The following is a 22,600-nucleotide window of genomic DNA, read 5'->3' as shown; positions in this document are numbered from 1 at the left end:
TCCCACTGGGGATATGCCCGCAGCCCAGGTACATGCCCTTGACCGGAATCGAACCTGGGACCTCTCAGTCCACAGGCCGACGCTCTTTCCACTGAGCCAAACCGGTTTCGGCAGAAATCGAGATTCTTCAGTCCGCAGGCCGACGATCTAACCACTGAGAAAAACCGGCGAGGGCAGAAGTTTTTAATTTTAATGAAGGCCACCTTGTCAATGATGCCTTTCATGGATTCTCCCTTTGTATCTAAAAAGTCATCACTGTACCCAAGCTCATCTAAATTTTCTCCTATGCTTTAAAATAACTTTTACATTTCGGAATAATTCTTTATTGACAGAAGAGTTGTAGAGATAATACGACTCTAGCATGTTTGGCTCAGTGGTTGGAATGTCAACCTGCAGGCTGAAGGGTCCCGGGTTCGATTCCAGTCAAGGGCACATACCTCATTTGCAGTCTGATCCCTGGCCTGGGTCTGGGTGCATGGGGGCGGCAGCCAATCGATGTGTCTCTCTCATATCAATGTCTCTCTCTCTCTGCCTCTCCCCCTCCCTTCCACTCTCTAAAAGTCAATGGAAAACTATCTCCGAGTGAGGATTAGCAAACAAACAAACAAAAAGAGATAATACAGGTATTTCCCAATGTTAACAACTTACATCACCAAGGACACATTTGTCACAGCTGAGAGACCAGCATGTCCATTATTAATGAACTAAATGCCACACTTAGTTCAGTTTCCCAGGTTTTCCTCCCCCGTCCCATTCTGTTCCAGAACCCCACAGGGCGTCAAAACATCTTTTCCTTTGAATTTTCCGAGTCACCTGGTTCTCTTGTGTGCACATAAAGTTAGATTTTTGACCCCCTTTAAAATTAGGAATATTTTTTAAAAATAAGTGAGTTTATCTCATTTACGTTTATTTGTATGCCAGAGATTTCTAGCTTTACTCTGATAATGTGGTTTTAATTTTTCTTCCATCAATGCCTCTCGCTGATTGCTTTGTTTCTTTGATTGTGGTCAATGTTTTCTTGGATTCCCCCCCCCCCCCCCCCAGTAATTGGGGAAGAATACAGCATTTTATAATTCTACCAGTAGTCACTTCTATTTTTATTTAAAAGTTTTATTTATTGATTTTAGAGAGACAGAGAGAGAGAGAGAAACATTGGTTTGTTGTTCTATTTACTTATGCCTTCATTGGTTGACTCTTGTATGTGCCTGACCAGGGATTGAACCTGCAACTTTGGCATATCAGGCTGATGCTCTAACCAACTGAGCAACTGAGCTACCTGACCAGGGAAGTAGTCACTTTTAGGTTAAAACAACAGTGACCTTAATTTCTCAAATAAGCAGTTTTATTAAAATAATAGTATCGCCCAACCAGCATGGCTCAGTGGTTGAGCATTGACCTATGAACCAGGAGGTGACAGTTCAGTTTCCCGTCAGATCAGGGCACATGCCAGGTTGCGGTCTCCATTCCCAGCAGGGGATGTGCAGGAGGCAGCCCATCAATGATTCTCTCTCATCATTGATGTTTCCATCTTTCTCTCCCTCTCCCTTCCTCTCTGAAATAATAAAAAAGAACAGTATCTATCTTGTAAACTTGAAACTAATATAATATTGTATGTCAACAATAATTATTGGAAATTTAAAATTTTTTTTTAAAAGAATAGTATCTATGGTCTCCACTCCCATTAAAGATTTTTAGCTGAATCTTCAAACTCTCAATTTTTGGTGATACAATTGAGAATTTTTGTTCCATTTTTTTTTTGCTATTAAATTATTATGTTTGTAAATTATGCATCATCTCTCAAAATATATATTTACTATCTGTCTTATAATCACATTTGTAATCATCCTACATGCCCAGAGCAATATTTAATTGCTACTTCTTGGGGATTAATTTATTTTGCTTTCTTCTCCCCCAGCTTTATTGAGGTATAATTGACAAATAAAACTGCAAGATACTTAATGTGTACATCGTGGTAACTTCATATGCATGTACATGGTGGAAAAGGATTCCCACCGTCTGGTTAGTTAACCATCCATCACCCCACGTATTTATATACACATAGATGTTTTTTCTTTTTAAAAAATAAACCTTTATTTCTGATTATAAACATACATTCTCTGCTGAAAATGAGGAAAACCTAAGAAGACACAAATAGGAAAATTCGAATCACCACAGTCGTACTACCAAGCAACAGCTGTCATATAGACTTTCATGTCTAGCCTGTCAGATTTCATGCATACTTTATGTGGGCTCAAATCATGCATCTGTCTTAAAATCTGCTTTTAAAAAACTCAAAACTAATAAGATTTGGTGAACATTGAACAATTTTTATATTTTCCTTAAATTTTATTTTTTTTCATCACCATTTATCTCCTCTATGCCGTCTTGCACCTCCACCCATCCCCCCGCCACCCCCGCAATCAACACACTGTAGTCCATGCCCATGAATTCTCTCTTCCCTCTTTCTCTCTCTCTCAATCCCTCCACCCTCCCACCCTGCCCAGAGCTGTCTACCTGCTCTCTGTCTATGAATCTGTCTCTATTTTGCTTGGTAGTTATATATTTTTGGTGAAAACTCTTTTGTTGCCTTTAAAATGTGAGGTTATAGAAGAAAGATCTGATCCCAGCCTGCCTGACTTTTTAAATTAAATTGATTGGGGTGACATTTTTCAACATGAACATATAGGTTTCAGGTGTGGGTTTCTATGTTACAAGATCTACATATTGCACCGTGTGCCCACCACCCAAAGTCAAATCTTCCCCCATCACCACATATTAGGACCCCTGATTTTTTTTTTTTCTTTTGCAGGTTGTTTTAATAAGCTTGATTTTTAAAGAACAATTTCCAATTTACAGGAAAACATTTAAGACAATACAAAGAGTTTCTATAAACCACACTCAGTATCCCCGATTATCAGCTTCTTACATTAGTATCATACATTTGTCACACTTAATGAACCAATATTGCTATGTAATTGATAACTGGAGTTCATACTACATGCCTATTTCCTTAGTTTCCCCGAAATGCCATTTTTTCTGCCCCAGAATCCCACAGGACCTTCAGTCCCCCTGTCTGTTTAGCTTCCTCTTGGCTGTGACTGTGCTTAGATTTTGTTTGTTTTCATCTGCATTCTTCCTGTATGTTCCCCCTTAGTCTTGAAATGCACAAATTTCCCCGGTAGAAATGTAGGTGTTGCTTGTTTTACTATCATTTTGCCTCAAAAAATGAAAGCCCTTTTTGGACTATAGATTCAGGCCCCCTTTTATCTGAGGAAAGTTTTCTTTGCTGGATTACAGAATACAACCCTGTTTGGGAGCACCGTGTTCTGTTTAGTCTGTTTTTTTCTGCCTTCCGGAACAATCTACCAAACGAGTGACCCACATGAACTTGATTTTCGGTCATGCGGATTCTGATACAACATCTAACGATTTTAAAATGTTTGCTCTGTCGTTGTTTATTCCTTTCTGTCCTTCTGCAGCCCTGCCTTCTAGCGTGAGATGCCAGCCTGTGCTCGTATTAGTCTTTTCTTAGCATTTAGTCCTTCATCTTTTCTCTGTATAATCCATGCCTTCTTTCAGTTCCTTCAGAGAGCACGCAGCATTTGTCATCTGTTTCCTGCAGCAGCTCTCTTAGCAACATGTGCTCCTCTCTGCAGCGCTGATCTCCTTGAAGCCTTGGGCTCTTTTCTTAGTTTTCATGAAATTTATGCTTATGTTTAGGTACCCTTACGTAAAGGCAGAGCTGAGATGACTACGGTTTGCTAGAGAATTGTGTGACTGTTCTTTTCTCCTGACTGCTGGCCAGTCCTCCTGCAATGGAGCATGGAGAACTCTTATCCACGGCCAGTGGGGGTGTAAGTTGGTTCAGCCACATTGGAAGACTGACCATTCCCACTTGTTTTGAGTCCCAGCAATTCCACTCCTGAGAAAATGACCCAGAGCAATGAGGGCTTATGTGTACACACACACACACACACACACACACACACACTTATGCAAGATGGTTGATAATAGATTTACTCATGGATGCCCCCAACTAATGTCCATCCAACCCAAATACTGAAGAATGAATACATAAATGGTGGTGTATTCATACAATGGAATGTTACAGGACAAGAAGAAAACATAAGCTACCAATATGCCTTACCTACATGGTGCATCTCCCAGACATGATGTTAAGCAAAAGAAGCCAGATACGTGAATTTCAAGAACTCTTGGAAAATAATTCTTGGTGATGGAGGTCAGAGTAGTGGTTACCTCCAGCGGGTAGAGACTGCTGAGGCGGGTAGGAGGGAGCCTTCTGGGATGAAGGAAACATTGCAGATCTTCAGTGGGGTGGAGGTTAGTAGGTGTATCTATATGTAAATATTCATCCAGCTATAAACAAAACCCTGTGATCATAAACTGCACACTGGAGGTCATTCCATTCAGCCTTATGATGGGGAAACAGGAGTCTGGGGCAGGTGCTGGTCCCATGTTGTTTTCTGGATGTGCTGTTTAGCTCAGGTCTTTGGTTTTCTGTTCACCTGAGAGACGGATGCTGTATCCAGCTTCTGACCACAGCTGGGAGATTGCTTTCTGTCAGTGTGGGAATGCCCTTCTGTGGTCAGCAGAGTAACAGCCCCTCAAAGTGTCCCCATCCTCGTCCTGAGACCTGTGGACTTGTCACCTCGTGTAGTAAAGGGACATTGCAGATCGAATTAAGTCAAGGACCCTAAGGTTGGGATGGGATGACCCTAGATTACCCCAGAGGGGCCAGTGCCATCCCAGGGTCCTCATAAGAGGGAGGCAGCAGGGGTCAGAGTCAGAGATGGAAGAGGCTGTGCTGCTGGCTGTGAAGATGGAGGAAGGGCCCTGAGCCAGGGATGCGGCGCCTCTAGGAGCTGGAAAAGGCCAGAAACGATTCTCCCTGGAGCCTTCGGAAGGACCAGCTCTGCCCACACCAGGAGGTTAGGACTTCTGACCTCCAGAACTATCAGAGAGCAAATCTGTGTTGTCTTATACCACCGAGTTTGTAAAGATTTGTTACAGCAGAAATAGGAAACGAATACCCCCTTCGACTTAGTCTTAGTCTTTTCTTAGCATTTAAGTCATCCATGCATGGTGGAAGGTGAGCCACCGCAGGGAAAGCCTCATTAGCTGCAAGCACTTGACTCATGGTGTCCCCCACCCACACTCCCTCTCACGGGCAGCCTCCAGCGACCACGAAGGGAATCTCTGCCCTGGGAGATGCTCTGCTCTCCCCACCACTGTTACAGGAACTGAGGCTGGAGGGGGAGCAGAGTCACAGCCGTGCCCTCGGGGGGGGGGTGTTTGACCTTGTGGACTGGGCAGTGGTGGAGGGGCTGACTGTCAGGATGGGGGGAGGCCGGGCCATGGGGGCTGTGAGCAGGCTGGCAGCATCCGTCTCTCAGGCTGATCAGTGCTCTCCCAGCAGATCCATGTGGGTCGATACAAAATTAATTAGAGTAATCAACTTGGCCACACCACGGGGAGCACCCACACAGGTGTAGGCCACTAATTGGTAGGAGCTGACAGTGTGTCCCCAGTGTCTTCAAGGTATTAACACTGCTTCCCTCTCCACAGATTAATTACCTTTTTGCTTCTTCCACCTCATTCCTTGCTCGTGGACCTGCCCTTCCTGGGGAGGAGGAGTGCAGGGTGGTGTGGGAAGGGCAGCATAGAGGATGCTGGGCGCCTGCATGTCCCCTCCCTCGGGGTGAGGTGGGGAGAGACAGACCCAGAGGGAAGCAGATGGCTGCATCCAGTGCGGGACGTTCAGTACCTGTGACTCAACATGGCCTTGGAAGTGCCGGCATGCAGCCCCATTGGATGTGGGACACACGGGGACAATTGTCCATCCACTTATCTGTCTATGCATCTGTTCATCTGTCTATGTGTAGGTCAGTTATCTGTCCAGTCATCATCCATACATGTATTCATCCTCCATCATTCATTCCATCTACCCATCCATCCACCCATCCATTCATCATTCATCTGTCCATCATCCACCCATTATCATCTATCCATTCTTCCATCCATCTGTCCATCCATTCATCTGGCCATCTATACGTCTATTATTCACAATACAACCTTCTATCTATAACATTCATTCATTTATCCATCATCTATATGTCCATTCATATTTCCATACACCCATCATCCATTGTCTGTCTATCCATCCATTCATACGTCACCCATCATCCATCCATAGACCCATGCTTTTATCCATCGTGCATCCATTCATCCACCCGCTTACCCATCTACCACGTGTCTATTCACCCATCCACCCAAACATTTGTTTACATATTGATGTAGGCACTTATTTATATATCTAGTCTGCCTATGTATTCACTTGTTCATCATGGCTTCATTGATTCATTCATCCATCTTTGTACCACCTAGTCCTTCATTCATTCCACTCTCTACCCTCCACTTCTCTCCCCCTTCCCACCACAATTTAACTCTTAATTGATTGCTTTCTTATGTGCAGGTCCTGCTCTAACCCTTTCATGTATTTCCTCTTGTCCACCCTTTACCCACCCATCCATTCTTTGGTCTGTTCATCCAATTGTATCCCTGAGTGTATGTCTGTGTCCCCAACTTCCAGTCAACACTTATCCAGTCCCCTTTATGCAGGGGTGAGTCATGGCTGGGAAGGGACACTCAGTCCTCTGCCAGGGAAAGGATGAGCCTCAAAGGCCTAGAGATGGGACTTGAGGGGAGACAAGAAATTTCAACCAGAAAGGATTTTTCAACCCTGGGCTGGAGAGGGGGGCTGTGCTTTCTGGGGATAGTGGCACCAGTAGTAAGTTTAAAATTACAAACATATTTATTTTATTATATGAAGTGGTAAAAAAAATACTTTCAGATGTACCAAATAAAACACAGCAAAAAGACCCCCATCTCTTGCCCGGCTGGTGTGGCTCAGTGGTTGAGCGTTGACCTATGAACCAGGAGGTCATGGTTCAATTCCTGGTCAGGGCACACGCCTGGGTTTTGGGCTTGATCCCTAGTAGAGGGTGGGCAGGAGGCAGCCCATAGATGTTTCTCTCTCATCATTGATGTTTCTAATTCTCCCTTCTTCTCTGAATTCAATGAACTTTTAAAGACCCCTGTCTCAGTCCTTCTCCCCACTGACACGTCACCGGGGTCTTGGGTCTCCTTCCAGACATGGGCTTGCTTTGTTCAGGTGTGTGCATCTGCTCATGTGTCTCTCTTCCAACGCTCTTTGACCTCAGGATTGTCATTAGGTGACACACCTCCGAACTCAGCCCACATGAGCACTTTCAGTTCCCCACAGTGTTCCACCGGAGCCAGACCTCCTGGACCAGCCTCCTTTTGAGGGACATTGAGGTGGCTTCTGGTTCCTCATGACCACAGACTTCGTTGCAAAAAAACACAATGAGGAAATTCCCCCAAAGAGGAAGCACAGCAATAACATGACCAATGACATGAAAAACTAAACTTCATGAGTTAGAACCACTGCATGCCAATGGAGCAGAATTCCTTTTACATGCGTCATATTTGTTATAACTCATCAAACACTAGACTAAGATCCGTGCCTTTCACTCTGTATAAATTTTACCTCATCATTTTTCCACTTGTAGAAATGTTTTTGTATCGTGTTAAAATCGACATACCATAAAACTGACCATCCTAACCATTCTTTATATTCAGTATTGTATTAGTTTCAGGTTAGACAATCATATACTTTACAAATGTGCCCCTTGGTATTTCCAGTGCCCACCTGTCGCCATACATAGTCTCACAATATTATTGACTATATTCCCTGTGCTGTACTTTCCATCCCCAGAACCATTTTGTAACTACCAATTTGTACTTCTTAATCCCTTCGCTTTTTTTCTCACACTCACCCCACCCCTCCCTTTTGGCATCCATCAGTCTGTTCTGTGCACTTATGAGTCTGTTTCTGTTTTGTTTATTCATTTATATTGTTCTTTAGATTCCACATATAAGTTAAGTAATATGGTATTTGTCTTTCTCTATTTCACTTAGCATAATACCCTCTAGGTCCATCCATGCTGTTGCAAATAGTAAGATTTCATGCTTTTTATGGCCAAGTACTATTCCATTGTATATATACAGTATACCACAGCTTTTTTACCCCCTCACATATAGATGGGCACCTAAGTCGCTTCAATATCTTGGCTATTGTAACTAATGCTATAAACAGAGGGGTGCGTATATCCTTTCAAATTGGAGTTTTGGGTTTCTCCGGATATATACCTAGAAGTGGAATCACTGACTCATAAGGCAGTTCCATTTTTTAATTTTTTCAGGACCCTCTATACTGTTTTCATTTTTGTTGTTGTTAAACCTCACCCAAGGATATTTTTTTCCATTGATTTTTATAGACAGTGCAAGGGAGGGATGGAGGAAGGGTGGGAGAGAGAAAGAAAGATGTGAGAAAGACACATTGATTGGTTGCCTCCCGCATGCACCCCAACCGGGACTGGGGATTGAACCTGCAATCCAGCTATGTGCCCTTGACCAGGAATCAAACCCAGGACCCTTCAGTGCACAAGAGGACGCTTTAACCACTTAGCACACTGGCCGGGGCCCCTTCTGGGGAGATATTTCCAAATGGAAATCCTGGATTGTATACATTCTTCGATTATTAATATATATATATTTCAGAGAGAAAAAGAGAGAGGGAGAGAGAGATAGGAACATCAATGATGAGAGGAATCATCTATAGGCTGCCTCCTACACACCCGCTACCTGGTGACGCACGCTGTATGGAGGCAAGTGCTCAACCCAGGAAAGAGGACAGCTGTGGGCTGTATGGGAAAGGGACTCAGCATAGGGACCCAGCTCTCTCCCTGGAGCTATACAGCCCAGTCTCTCCTCACACAACTAAGTCCTCTCCCAGTCGCCCTCCCTCCCCTGAGGCCCAGGGTGACTGGCTGCAAACAAGATTGTGCGTTAGCCCTGTGAGAGGGTGCCTGGCAGAATTCCCTCTCTCCCTGGAGGACAAACCCCAGCTGATTTTCACAGCCAGATGTTATGTGCTCCTCTTCCCAGCTCTAGTGCTCTGGGCTGGAGCCCGAGGTGGGGTTGAGACCTTGTGCTCCTCGGGGGCCCTTTGCAGCTGAGCCATCCCTCCAGATTCTCAACAGCTGCACGTGGTGTGGGGCCAACCCCTTTCACGTTTCTGCCTTCCTAACAGTCTCGAGTGACTTCTGTGAATCTTTGGTTATAAGACGTATGTGCCGCCAGTCTGCAGGTGGTTATTCAGGTTGATGTTTCCATATTTTAGTTGTCATTCCAGTTTGGTTCTGGGAGAAGGTAAGTGTCAATTCCATGTACTCTGCCACCCTCTTGGATCCCCATCCTAACCATTTTTAAGTGCACAGTTCAGTGGCATTAAGCCCATCATTGTCATGTAACTATCACCACCATCCATCTCCAGCACTATCTCATCTTTCCAAACTGAAACTCTGTCCACATTAAACACTACCTCCTCATCCCCAGCCCCTGGCACCCACCCTCTGTGCTGCGCCAGCACGGCCAAGGGTGGGCCTGAGGAGGGGCGGTGAAGGATTGAAGAAAAGACAGACAAGAGAATACAGCTGGGGCTCGGTGGATCTCCCATGCCTGGATGAGGACACAAAAGACCCAGCCTGCAAGCCGATGCTTTATTTTATAGTCTGATTAAAACAAGGGTAGATTAACATGTACACAAATGTTCTTGTTTTGGCACCTCCCACAGCCCATTAGCTACTTAGGAAAGAATTAGGGAGGGCTACAAGGTCAGGCTTAATTATGCTAGGAGAGCTCTGCCTCCAGGCTGGGACTTGTTTGTGGCCCTGCCACAGGTCACCCTGAGGCTTGACCCTAGAGCTGCTCCCTACAACCATCTGCTCTCTGTCCCTATGGGTCTGACTCCTCTAGGGCCCTCTTATGAGTAGAATTATACAGTATTTGTCCTTCTGGGTCTGACTTATTTCAATGAACATTCTGTTGTCAAGGCCCATCCATGCTGTAGGGAGTGTCAGTCAGTTCACTACTATTCATGGCAGAGTAATATTTCAGTGCGAGGATGGACCACCTTGTGTATATCCATTCCTCCATCCATGGATTCTGGATTATGCCCACCTTTTGGCCATTGTGAATCATGCTGTGTTGCTATGAAGGTGTGTTTACATGTGTCTGTTTCAATGCCTCTTTTCAGTTCTTCTGGGGAGATATTTAGAAATGGAAATCCTGGATTGTATACCTTCTTCATTTATTCTTGTATATATGTATATATTTTATTTTGTATTTTTAAAATTGATTTCAGAGACAGAAAGTGAGAGGGAGAGAGATAGAAACATTGATAATGAGAGGGAATCATCGATTGGCTGCCTCCTGCATGTCCCCTACTGGAGATGAAGCCTGCAACTCAGGCATGTGCCCTGACTGGGAACCGAACCGTGACCTCCTGGTTCTTGGGTCAACATTCTACCCCTGAGTCACACCTTCCGAGCTATGCCTGTGTTTTATGTACAGATCTGTTATCTAGCTGGCCTGGTGGAGTCAAAGCTGACAGAGACAGCCCTGGCTGGTTAGCTCAGTTGGTTATAGCTTCATCCAGATACTCCAAGATTGTGGGTTCGATCCCTGGTTAGGGCACATACAAGAATCAACCAATGAATGCATAAATACGTGGAACAACAATTGTTCTCTCCCTCCCACACTTCTTCTCTCTAAAAATCTATAAATAATAATAATAATAATAATAATAATAATAATAATAAAGGACATAGACAGAAAGAAACAGAGACAGAGAGAAATAGACACAGTGAGAGTTGCTGCTGTGTCGTCTCTGGGCGCCTTTCGATCCTCTAACCCTGCCCTGTGTGTGTGGATCCTCCACCGCCCCACTCTGCGCATTTATTAAATGGCTTTGGAAGGATGGTGGCCACGTGCCACCCAGAGGGCTGGGTGCTTCTGCCCTGTCCTGTCCAGTGGAAAGTGGGGTGGACACTCTGGGACCACCAGCCTGGTGTCCACATGTGGGCAGTAGAGAGCCTTGGGAGGCCTGGCTGCCCTGCACCCTGGACCCTTGATTCTGGTTTCCTGAGGTCCCTGCTGTCCCAGAGCCCAGTGCCAGTGGCCCCGGTGGCCTCTCCTTCACGGACGGGAGCCGGGGCCACGGTCAGGCCACTTGTTACAAAAGAAAAAGTCACCGGGCCCAGAGAGTGAACCACAAGGACATCCACCCAGGCAGTTTGGATGCTGAAAGGGAGAAAAGAGAAACAGAGAGAGGGACAGGGGCAGGGAAAGACGCACAGAGAGGGACAGGGACATAGAGAAGCAGAGACACAGACAAGCCAACTAGGCCAGAGAGCTGGCAACAGACCCAGATAGACAGAGACGAATAAGAAGGGAGCGATAAAGAGACACAGAAGCACAGAAAGGCACAGAGAGAAGCACAGAGACATGGGGGACACAGACAGCGAGTGACCCACGAATGGGAGAGTGGCAGAGTGAGGCTGGGGCCCTGGCCCCTGCTCGGCAGATGTGCCTGGCCAGCTGCACGTGCACATCTGGCCCGGGCCTGGCTCCCAGGACCCCCAGCCAGGCCTCACCCCTAACAGCGTTCAACATTCGCCTCCCAATTAGAGGAGAGAAATCCCCCGTTCGGCGGCCACTTCGCCAGCTATTGATCTGCCTTCGTGGCTGCAGCGGGGAGCAGGCGGGGCTCCGCGCAGTGGCCTCAGTGCTGGACACGTTCATGTATTTTTTTTTGTATGAGTCATAGGAAGCAATCACCACCCTGGGGGGCCAGCCCAGAGACCCCAACACCAGGGAGGGCAAGCAGGCCACTGGAGAGACACCTCTGTCCCTTAGGTAGGGGCAGTGGGAGGTCAAGATCCAAGATCCCCCTGCCCTGACCAGCTGGGCTGCCTCCAGCCTTCTCAGCCTCACTGATCACCAGAAAGGGGTCCTTTGAGTCCCTCCTGCCAAGACTCCCGGGCCTGTGCCACCACCATCACCGCCCACCGGGCTCCCTGCAGGTGGCCTCTTTGTTTTGGAAACGGAGGGTCTTCTCCGCTGGGCCTCCACCCTGGACCCCCCCCCCCCCCCCCAAGGCCGTCTCCGGTAGCTCATTGCTTCCAGCTCAGGCCTTGGAGCCAGACACCGCTGCGTTAGACACCCGGGCCGCCACGGAGACCGGGCAAGGAACCCACCCCTGGCCGGGCGGGAGGCAGTGGCAGTAACAGCAGAATTCGTGCAGCTCCTAGAGCGCAAGAACCACCGTCCAGGCCAGCTCCCGTCCCCCGTCTCCACAGGAGTAGCGCTGGGTGGACTGAGGGCCCCCAGGGGCGGAGGTGAAGGCGACCATCGACCCCTCTCCATCCGAGAGGCTCCGAGGCTGGAAGTGGGACCCCAGCCACCAGCCACCTGCTTTCAAAACGCAGTATTTTTGTTTTCAGAGAGATGCCGCGGGGGCTGGGGAGGGATAAGGAGTGGACAGACGGCTTCACAGATGAGATGGCTGAGGCTGGGCCAGAGCCCTGACTCCACACCCTGCCTGGCTTGTGCCCAGACCCCAGGACTCTGGGCCCCAGGATCCAGGCTGCACAGACACAGTGCCATCCACTGCTTGGCTCTCTGTAACTTTTCTCCTGCTTCTCAAGCTCATGACACTTGGACTAGCCAACCTCTGGGGCTCAGTGAGTAGTCGAGTCCAATCTGGGGCCTCCTTGACGTCCTGGTGGTGGGGGACAGTCCCACCGGCCCCTCCCCAGAGGCCAGGTCCAGCTGATCCCACCTCAGGCCGTGGTTTGTACCGAGACTTCCAAGTACCCCTGTGGACACTGCCTCGTCCCTAGTGGAAGGCAGGCCCTGTCTAAATTGAGTGGGAAGTTTAAGCCCTTGACACTGAGGGAGGGAGGGCATCGCCACACACAGGGAACAGGCATGATCGGCCAGGAGGTTCCCACTGACCACCAAGCCTCCGTCCAGCGATGCCCTGTGTGTGTGGCCTATACCAAGAGGGTGCCCAGCCAAGCAGCCCAAAGAGAAGGGGTAGCACTGGGGGCCTCCTTGGCTGGGGCTGGAGTTCTCACCACCCAGCCGGCCCCGGGTCACATGACTCAGCTCCACGCCACCCATAAAGGGTTCTTAAACAGCCTGCCTTGGCCAACTCTCATCTCCATTAATGCGTAAAAATCATTAGGCGCTGGTCCCAGGACCCCGGTCGTAAAACAGCAGGTCCCGGGGGGCCCCTGCCCTGGCAGGCGAATAGCCTCCATCAGGAGGCCCTCCCGGCCCCCCGCCCCGCCCAGCCCCTCCTCTCGGAGCCTCTTCCGATCGATTTTATGAAAGCAGCTCTAGGGGTTCGCCAATGTTTCCGCTCGAGCTTTATGCCCCTGTTTTAAAATTCTTAATTAAGCAGGTTTTTTCTGTTTACACTTGAACTAATTACACTTTTAAAACCAACAATAAAACATTAGGCCCCGGCTATTAAAGGCTTCGGTGGAGGCCTGCGGCGCGGCCCATCCGAGCAATTCAGGAACTGGGTCCTTCCACGGCAGATAGGGGTGCCGGGCGGCAGGCGGGTGCCGGGCTTCGCTCAAGAGGGTCCCCTAGTCTCATCCGCCTTCCTAGAGGGTGGGATGGGGGACGGCAAGCGGCTGCCGAGGCCTGGCTTCCGTCGGCCCCGGTGACTGGCGGAGCTATTGATCGCGGGGCCCTCCCCACGGCCCATCCTTCCGGGCATCCTTGGACACCAGGTCTGTGCCAGGTGGGGCCCAGGGTGGTGGAGAGAGGCTGAAGGGGCCCAGGCAGGGTGTTGGGGTGCCAGGTCAGCAGAGGCCATGGAGACAAATCCGGCAGCCCTGCCCTGGGGCATTTACAGGGCACAGGCAGGGCTGGTTGGGGCACTTCGTGCAGGCTCAAGGGACCCCATTATGAGTGGATGAAGCCCCCATGCCTCAGGTGGTCACCTGAAGCTCTGCCCAAACTGACCCCAAGCCCCATGCCAGCCTCACCCCACAGCACAGGCCCCTCAGCCCGGGCACTTACAGTGACCCCACATGCTCCAAATGCCCTGCAGACAATGGCTTGTGGGGTTCCTGGCACAGAACGTCCTCCAACAACGCAGGCCCTTCCTCATTCTGCAGCTCCCCTGGGTCAGCCATGCAGCCCTTCGGGAGAGCGTCAATGCCTGGCGGCTGCCTCCAGGCAATGCAGGCCTTCAGAATTCCTGGCCTGTGGGGCCTTCCAGGCTGTACCGGAAAGCTGCCAGGTGAGCTCCAGCGATGCAGGGCCGTTCTGCAGACAGCCAGCGGAGGGCTTGGCCCCCAGCCCGCCAGGGCCCACAGAAGAGTCCAGGTCTGTGCATCTACCTCTCGTCCAAGAGCCCCTCCCCATTGTCCCATGTCCCACACTCAGCGGCTGAACTGGCCTCAGGGTCTTCCTGTGGCCCCATCAGCGATAGCCATGCTGTCCACCCATCTCCCAGCTAGGAGCACTGTCCTCTCCCCTTCCCCCAAGCCCACGTTCAGGCCTTCCAGCATCCTCAGCCTGGCCTCCTCAGGACCCCTGGGACAGGCTGCCTCTGGAGCTGGCCTTCTCTGCAGCGTGCCCATGGCCCTACCTCCTCCCGGGTCCCCTGCCTTCCTCTGTTCTCACTCCTCTAGACCAGGATGCAAAGGGCCAGAGCATAAATAGTTTCAGGTTCGTGAGCCAGATGGTCTCAGGACTGCCCAGCTCTGCCCTTGTAGTGAAAGCATTGTCGATGATACAGAAATGATTGTGTGCCGATAAAACTTTATTTATAAAAACAGGCCAAGGGCCACATTTGGCTTTTAGGTCATAGTTTGCTGACTGTTTATCTAAACCACCCTCAACATTGACCTCAGCAAGCTCTTTCTCACAAACCTGGTACAGCCTGGCTGGTGTGGCTCAGTAGTTGAGCATCGACCTATAAACCAGGAGGTGAGCGTTCGATTCCTGGTCAGGGCATATGCCCGAGTTGCAAGCTCAATTCCCACTAGGGGCATGCAGGAGGCAGCCAATCAATGATTCTCTCTCATCATTGATGTTTCTATCTCTCTATCCTTCTCTCTGAAATCAATAACAATATATTAAAACAACAACAACAACAAAGCTGGTTCATACTCCCCTTGCTCTAAACCTTTCTATGCCTCTTCATTGCCTGGGAACAAAGGTCCCACTCTCCTTGTCTTGGTGTGGAAGGCTCTTTAGGATCTGACCTCCATCACTACCCCCTTGACAGCCATGCCCCTCACTGATGTTATGTCCTCTGCCCTTCAGGTTCATCACCAGGCAAAATACTACTCATCTCTCAAAGCCCCGACTCCAATGCCCCCTCCTCTGTGAATCCTCATCTGAACCAGAAGCAAAACCTTTGGTTGTAACTTCTCCCCACCCTTCACCCCAGCCCTGAACACCTGAGCCTGGAAATATGTGTCCAGCTCTGTCTCCTCCCAATCTGGGGAGGAACCATGTGTTGTCCATGAGAATGGGTATCTTACCCAAGCCAGCCAATCATGTAGTACCCCCTCCCCATGGCTGTGGTGATTGGTCTAGGAATGGGTGCATGACCCACACTGGCCAATCAAAGTCCTTCCCTGAGATTTTTCAGTCTCCTCTTTTACTCAAATAAGTTGAAATCAGGTGACCATCACCACCAGCACATAGCAAACATTTGCTACTATGTGACAAATAAATAATCACAATCCCTCAGCCTTCCCAATCTCCCTACCACTAATTTTTCTCCACAGCTCACGTCACCTTACGTGTGTAATATTCAATTATTTCTTGTCTGTCTGCCCACTAGAACGTCTGATCCGTGAAAGTAGACATTTTTGTCTGTCTGTTCACACTGTCTCCAGCACTCAGAGTACCTACAGGACCGGCTATGTACTTTGCAGGGCTCACTGCAAAATAATAATGGAGGGCCGCTTGTTCCAAATGCAAGAAACAAGGTGTCATTCAAGGTGCTAAGAGGTAAAGCTTTTTTCTTCTTTCCCTGTGTCTCTCTCTCCACTTGTCATGGTTTCTCCCGTTTGCTATCCCGTCATTTTACATAAAGAAAAATTAGAAATTTGAACAAGCAGCAGAATGTGACAGATTCTATTTGCAATATCAGCCTTACATGCAAATAAATGCATATAAGAGCACAGAACACACGTGGGCAGATTCACCAAAATTGAACCACTTGTGTTTCGTAGGTTGTATGTGTGTATCTTGTTCTCATCAGGCCCGCTGAAGCATGGTCCCAAACCAAGCTGGTTTTGTTTCACTTCTGGTCATTCGAATGTTCTCCTAACACCGTGGAAGCTGGTGGGTGGAGCCGCCAGGAACCGAGGGGGGCACGTGTATTGTGCCCGTGTCCTGTTCTCCATTGTCCCATCAGACTCCACTTACAAAACACAGATTCAGAGATTAAATTAGCAAGAATTTCAAGGTGGCGACAGCAGAGCACTGAGCCACACATGGGTTTGTGGACAATGCTCACGAAGCCAGCCCCGCTACAGAGGTCTGGTACACAGCAAGTGCTCAATAAATGCTCATTCAGTGAGTGAGTGACTGGAGATCATCTAACCTCAGAGGCTCAGACTGTTCCCTATGAATGGTGTCCTAGCTCCAAGGTGGAGCGGGAGTGAGGGAGGTTGACAATAAATGAACGGTCAGAGAATAAATGTTTGTAGTTTAAACCCTGATTTGTGGTCAGTTTTTACAGCCTCAACAGAAAACTCATATGCCCCCCAACCTGCACCCCCACTTGGAGGAGAGGACCCCTGTTTCATCCACCTGAACCACTGGCCTTCTCCAAACTGATCCATTGGAAAAAGGGTTCTGCCACTACATGTAAAGATTTGGAACCCTGGTGCCCCTTTTAGCCCATTTGTCAGGTGGGGAAACTGAGGCAAAGGCTGAGCAGGACTTGGTGGAGATCTGAGTGATGGTCTGACTGAGCTGAGAGCCCCCCTCATGAAGCCTCTTGGTTTCACACCCTATTTTCTCAGATGACTACTTTTCCCCAGAGGAGAAGGTGAATTCAGGGCTGTAATGAGGCAGCTGCTGTGGAAAACAGTCTGGAGTTTTCTCAAAAAGCTAAACATCGCCCAGCTGGTGTGTCTCAGTGGATAGAGCGTCGGCCTGAGGACTGAAGGGTCCCAGGTTCGATTCTGGTCAAGGGCACATGCCCAGATTGCGGGCTCGATCCCCAGTAGGGGGCGTGCAGGAGGCAGCTGATCAATGATTCTTTCTCATCATTGATGTTTTTCTCTCTCTCCCTCTCCCATCCTCTCTGAAATCAATAAAAATATATTTTTAAAAAGCGCTAAACATTGAATCACCCTATGACCCAGCAATTCCACTCTCAGGTGTATATCCCAAAGAATTGAAAACAGGGGCTGCAACAGGCATGTGCACACCAATTCCCACAGCAGCAGGATCCACAATGGCCCAAAGGTGGAAACAGCCCATCTGTAAGTCAGATGCACAGATACACACCATGTGTCCGCCCACCAGTGGAATATGACTCAGCCGTGAAAAGGAGTGAAGCGCTGACACTCGCTACAGCACGGACGGACCTTGAGCACATGATGCTCAGTGAGAGAGGCCAGACCCAACATGTGATCCCATTTATGTGAAATGCCCAGGGGGCACATTTACAGAGACAGGAAGTGGGTTCATGATGGTCAGAGGCTCTGGGAGGGGGCTCTGCTGATGGGGATGGGATTTATTTGGGGGTGATGGAATGTTCTAGAACTAGAAAGAGGTGCTGGTTGCACAGCATTGTGAATGTACTAAAAACCACTGAATTGTTCACTTTAAAATGATTAGCTTTATGTCAATTTTATCTTAATTTTTAAGAAACCCGGTGTTGCAGGGGAGGCTACGGCCACCCACTCTGCTGGGTTGTGTGGTGACTCTAGCTTTTCAAGAAAACGCCATGCTGACCTCCGTGGTGGCTGCTCCACGGGCGATGAGTGAGGGTCCCAGGTTCTCCGCCTCCTCGCCAACACTTGGCATTTCCTGTTTTTCAAACTGACCATTTTTTAAAGCCATTCTAATGGGTGTGAACCCTGACATTTATTGCAGAAATTGGAGGCTGGGAAGTTTCAAGTGATGACGGGCAACCCATTAGTGATTCTGAGGGAGGGCTGACATGCCTGGGAATTGGGACATACTGCTTCTTGGGGGGAGGGGTCGGGTAGAAGGGGGGGCGGGTGGCAGGGCAACCATGAAGCCGAGTCCCTCAGGGAAGACCTCACCGGTGAGCCTCAGCGATAACCTACACTCGGGGCACCCGGTCGCCAGGCTGTGGACCTGAGTCTAATTGAATTCCCCCCTCACCCCACTGTACCCACCAGCTCCGGCTCCTTCCGGGGGGACCACCTGGATTTCCAGGCGGTGGGGTGGGGGTCTGCTCTGGGGGCAGCAGGGCAAGGTGATGTTCCTTCTTTTCTTTCCAGCGCTCCACCCCAATACTGAGGCAGGGGCTCCCCTGTGTCTCAACCCCCATCATTGCCCACCAGGTGTCCACAGACCTCCCTTCCTTCGGTGGACACCTGGGATGACCGGGGATAAGCAGGGGCTCACCTCCTGGGGCCCTGGGTGAGACCCAGTCGTCAGAAAGCAGCAGCTGGTTGCAGGACTGCCAGCGAAGACACCTGGGGGCCCCCCAGGCTGAGTTGTTTCCTGGGGGGGGGGATGCAGAGACATCCCCCTTTGAAGGGACTGCTTATATCCAGCGGGACCCGTGGGCCCAAACAGCTGGAGAGCGGTCCCCAATTTTGTGCAGAGTGGGTGTGATTCATAGATTGTCAGCCCAAAGGAAGGGGGTTACAGGATGACAAGGGCAGGGGAGGAGTAAGCCCTTACTTAGCTCAGAACCAGGAGGGACACTGGGGAGGTGGGAGTGCATCCAGGCGTTGGGGGGAGGATGGGGCCCCTGAGGTCTGGCAGGAGGTGAGAGGCATGGGCTGGCATAGAGGGGTGCCTGCGGGGGAGGGGAAACTCAGGGCAGCCTGGGGGTGGACCCTGCTGCCGGTCCAAGCCCCCTGCCTGCAGGGCCCACATTCCTGGTGTCTTCCCGAGTCAGCTGTCAGCGGGAAGCATTTCTGAGAAGGGAACGGCATCCCTCAGGGTCTCGGGGTTTCTGAGAACTGCCTTCACCTCTTCTCAGAACTGCCTCCCCCAGACCCATCCGGGCCCAGCCTGACACACATCAAGTCTCCACCCGCAGGCGTATGGGGGGGTGAGCGCCTCACCCCTCGGGGGATGTAACCAGCATGAGCGGGGGCTGAGCTGGGAAGAAAGGCTCTCAGAGTGGGTAAGGGTCTGTTCCTGGCTCAGCAGAGGCCTGTGGTCAGCTGTGGCCATTTCAGGTGGAGGAACTGAAGTACAAGACATGGAGACTTACCGCAGGCCATGCCTGTGAATTCAGAGAGGCCCTGGCCCCCTACAGGGACGAGGCAGCCCTAGCTCCTCATCCCCCCTCCCTCCTCTCTTCCACACTCAAGCCCTGGACATGGGGGTTGGGGGGTGAGGGTGGGGGTGGAGGGGACAGCCTTCCTGTAGGAGGTGGGGTTCTAAGGGAGGGCCACAGGCAATAACTCACTTTACCCACAAAAACCTCATTCCTGGCACCCAGTTCGGGACTTGATGCCTCGTGTCCCCAATCACCCCCCTTTCGCAGGTAACGGAAGCCCAGGGGCTTGGCAGTGCCCACTGGTCTGTGGAGATGGACGTGGATGCAGGGCGGGCGCGTTTGCAGAGGACCCTGCCCAGCTGCGCCCTGGCCATCACTATTCAAACAAAGACAAAATTTTTCTCAAACCTCCAGCCTCCTGCCGGCCCGGCCCAAGGGAAAGGTCCGTTGGCCCAAGTAAAGGGGTTCCCTGGGAGGCCCCCCTCAGCCACCCAGGAAAGGTATTATTATCAATATTTTTGTTGTTATTGTTTGCCTGGCAGTCAAGCACACCACCCACATGAGGAAACTGAGACCCCAAGAGGGAGACCCCTATGCTCCCCCTCAGCAGTGCCTCCCCTGCCTCCTGCCTTGGTCTCTGGGACTGAGAGTCTCTGTGTAGTTACCCCCCACCCCCACCCCCCGGCCTTCTAGGCATCCCCAAAGGCAGACCCATGCCCAGCTGCCTGCAGATCTCCCACTAGCAACCCTTCTTCTGTTGTGGTCTGCGTGAAGCCCACTTCACAGATGGGTAAACTGAGGCCCGCTAGGTGAGCTGCTCAGCCTGGGCTGACTCTTTGGTGCTGGGCCAGGACCAGTTTCTTCCACGCCTGGCTGAGCTCTCTGAAGCCATCAGACATGGCGGGCAGAGTGCAGGGCTTGGATCCCAGCTCAGTGGCCGGGCTTGAAGTATGTTTATGGATGAGAATTCCAGGACACCCGAGCCACCATGATTGAAGAGGCCTGGCAGGCTCAGAACACACAGGGTGAGGGTGGGTGGAGGCGGGGACAGACCACCATCTGTGCCTCCCCCACACCCAGCAGGGGGTCTCCTGGTTCTTCCAACCTCCCCTTCAAAATCATCTCTAGCCCTGGCCCGTGTTTCCCAGTGGTTAGGACATCAGCCTGCACACCGAAGGGTCTCAGGTTTGATTCCTGTTCAAGGGCATGTACCTGGGTTGCAGGTTCCATCTCAGGCCCCAATCAGAGCCCATGTGGGAAGCAACCAATATCTCTCTCTCTCTCTCTCTCTCTCTCTCTCTCTCTCTCTCTCTTTCTCTTTTCCTCCCGCCCTCCCTCCCTTCCACTCTCTCTAAAAATCAATGGAGAAAGTATCCTCAGGTGAGGATTAACAAAGAAACAACACAAAATCATGTCTAATCTGTCCACTTCTCCCCACCTCTGCATTCCCACAGTCCAGGGTACCCCTGTTTTCTGCCTGGATCTTTGTCCCCCCGCCCCTTCCTACTCTCCTGCCTCGGACTGCCTGCCCATCATGTGGTACCAGAAGGGACTTTTTCAAAGGAAAATTGCTTTGTTGCCTCCACTCATGTGCTAGAAGCCCCCATGGCTCCCTTCCTTCTCAGTAAAACCCAGACTTTTCCACCTGATCATTGAGGCTCTCCCGCCACCACTCAGCCTGAAGCTAATAAATCTCCTACGGTTCCTGCCTCAGGGCCTTTGCACATGCAGTTTCCTCTATCTTCTCTCACCCAGCAGTTCCTCCTTCCTCAAAGCCCCTCCTTAGGGAACCCCTCCCTGTCCTCCAAACAGACCCTCCATTGCCCCCACAGGCTCCTCCCCCAGTCCTGGGTTCTTCTCTCTGACTCCACCCTGAGATAGAGGTCTCATGGGTCTCAATTTTATTCAAAGATTCCTGGAGGGCAGTGGAGGGACATTTGCAACCTGTGCCCTGGTCATCAAACAGGGGACCCCAACCTTGGCCCAACTCATCCCCTGGGGGAAAGCCAGGCCTCTTATAGACCAAGACCCCATGGAATTTTAGTGTTGGCCACGCCCCCACAGAAGCCACACCGCTTCATGCCCACACTGCTGCCTGGTTCTGCCCTTTACCAGAGGTTTCATCACTAACTTCCCCCACAACTCCAGAATGGTTTTAGTTTGGGGGTCTTTCTGGAACCCCTTCATCCCTTTCCCACTCTCCACCCCCTCATGGTGGCATCAATTTACCCTCATCCACCCCTCCCCTCAGCCCTTTCCCCTCCAGTTATCAGCCCAACACCCCCACCTCCAGGAAGCCCTCCCTGAACACTCCACGGTTTTCTAATTAGACATCCATTTGTCTCTACCACAGAAAGAGGCCACTTCCAGGTGGTCATCACCCAGTCCCCAGGATCCAACCCCGGAGTTGGTACTCAGGAGGTAGTCACGGGACCGTTGTGTAGATATGTGGAATGTGGGGTACCTGGAGGCTCCTGTCTGGCCCCCTGGCCTTGGAAGAACACGTGTGGGCTTCTGCAGAGGGGTGGCCTGGAGCTGCCTGCACCCTTTGCCTCCTGGGATCCCCGACCCTGTTCAAGCCCTCTGACTCCTAAAGACTTGTAGTGCCCTCTTCCCTTTGCAGAGTTTAGGGTGCAGGGCCTTCTGGGGATTCTAAGCTCCTCCTAGCCCCTTCCTCGGTACAGCAAGGGCACAACCCAGTGACAGGTGACCATCCACAAAACCCCAGTGTTTAGAGCCAGAGACACCGAGGAACATGGTTAAACTATGTCCTGGGGCTTGATGCCCACGCTCCCTCAACCTCTTCCATCCTCAGCTGACACAGTTGGAGAAAAACTAAGGACTACGTGGATGGCTTGCAGGGCCCTGGCCAGGATTAAATGAGGTGGTACTTAGCACCAGGCTGGTCCTTCTTCCTCTCCAGGCTCATGGCCGCCTCGCCTCCCCTGAGCATCCCATTTCACAGATGTGGAAACTGGGGCCGAGAGTGGGACCCTGCCTGCCCAGACCCCCTCCGGCCACCAGGGCCTGGTTGGAGAAGATAAAGCCATGAGCCTTTATCAGCCAGAGTGACATGATGGATGAGCCGGAGAATTCCTCGCAGCCATCCAGCTGCCCATCGATCGGGCATCCCGGCCTCCGTGGCCGGCCACGATTAATTTATGTGGGACTGGA

Source organism: Myotis myotis, unplaced genomic scaffold, assembly GCF_014108235.1.
Source record: "Myotis myotis isolate mMyoMyo1 unplaced genomic scaffold, mMyoMyo1.p scaffold_m19_p_6, whole genome shotgun sequence".
Classification (NCBI taxonomy): domain Eukaryota; kingdom Metazoa; phylum Chordata; class Mammalia; order Chiroptera; family Vespertilionidae; genus Myotis; species Myotis myotis.
Note: the sequence above shows the minus strand (reverse complement) of the source record.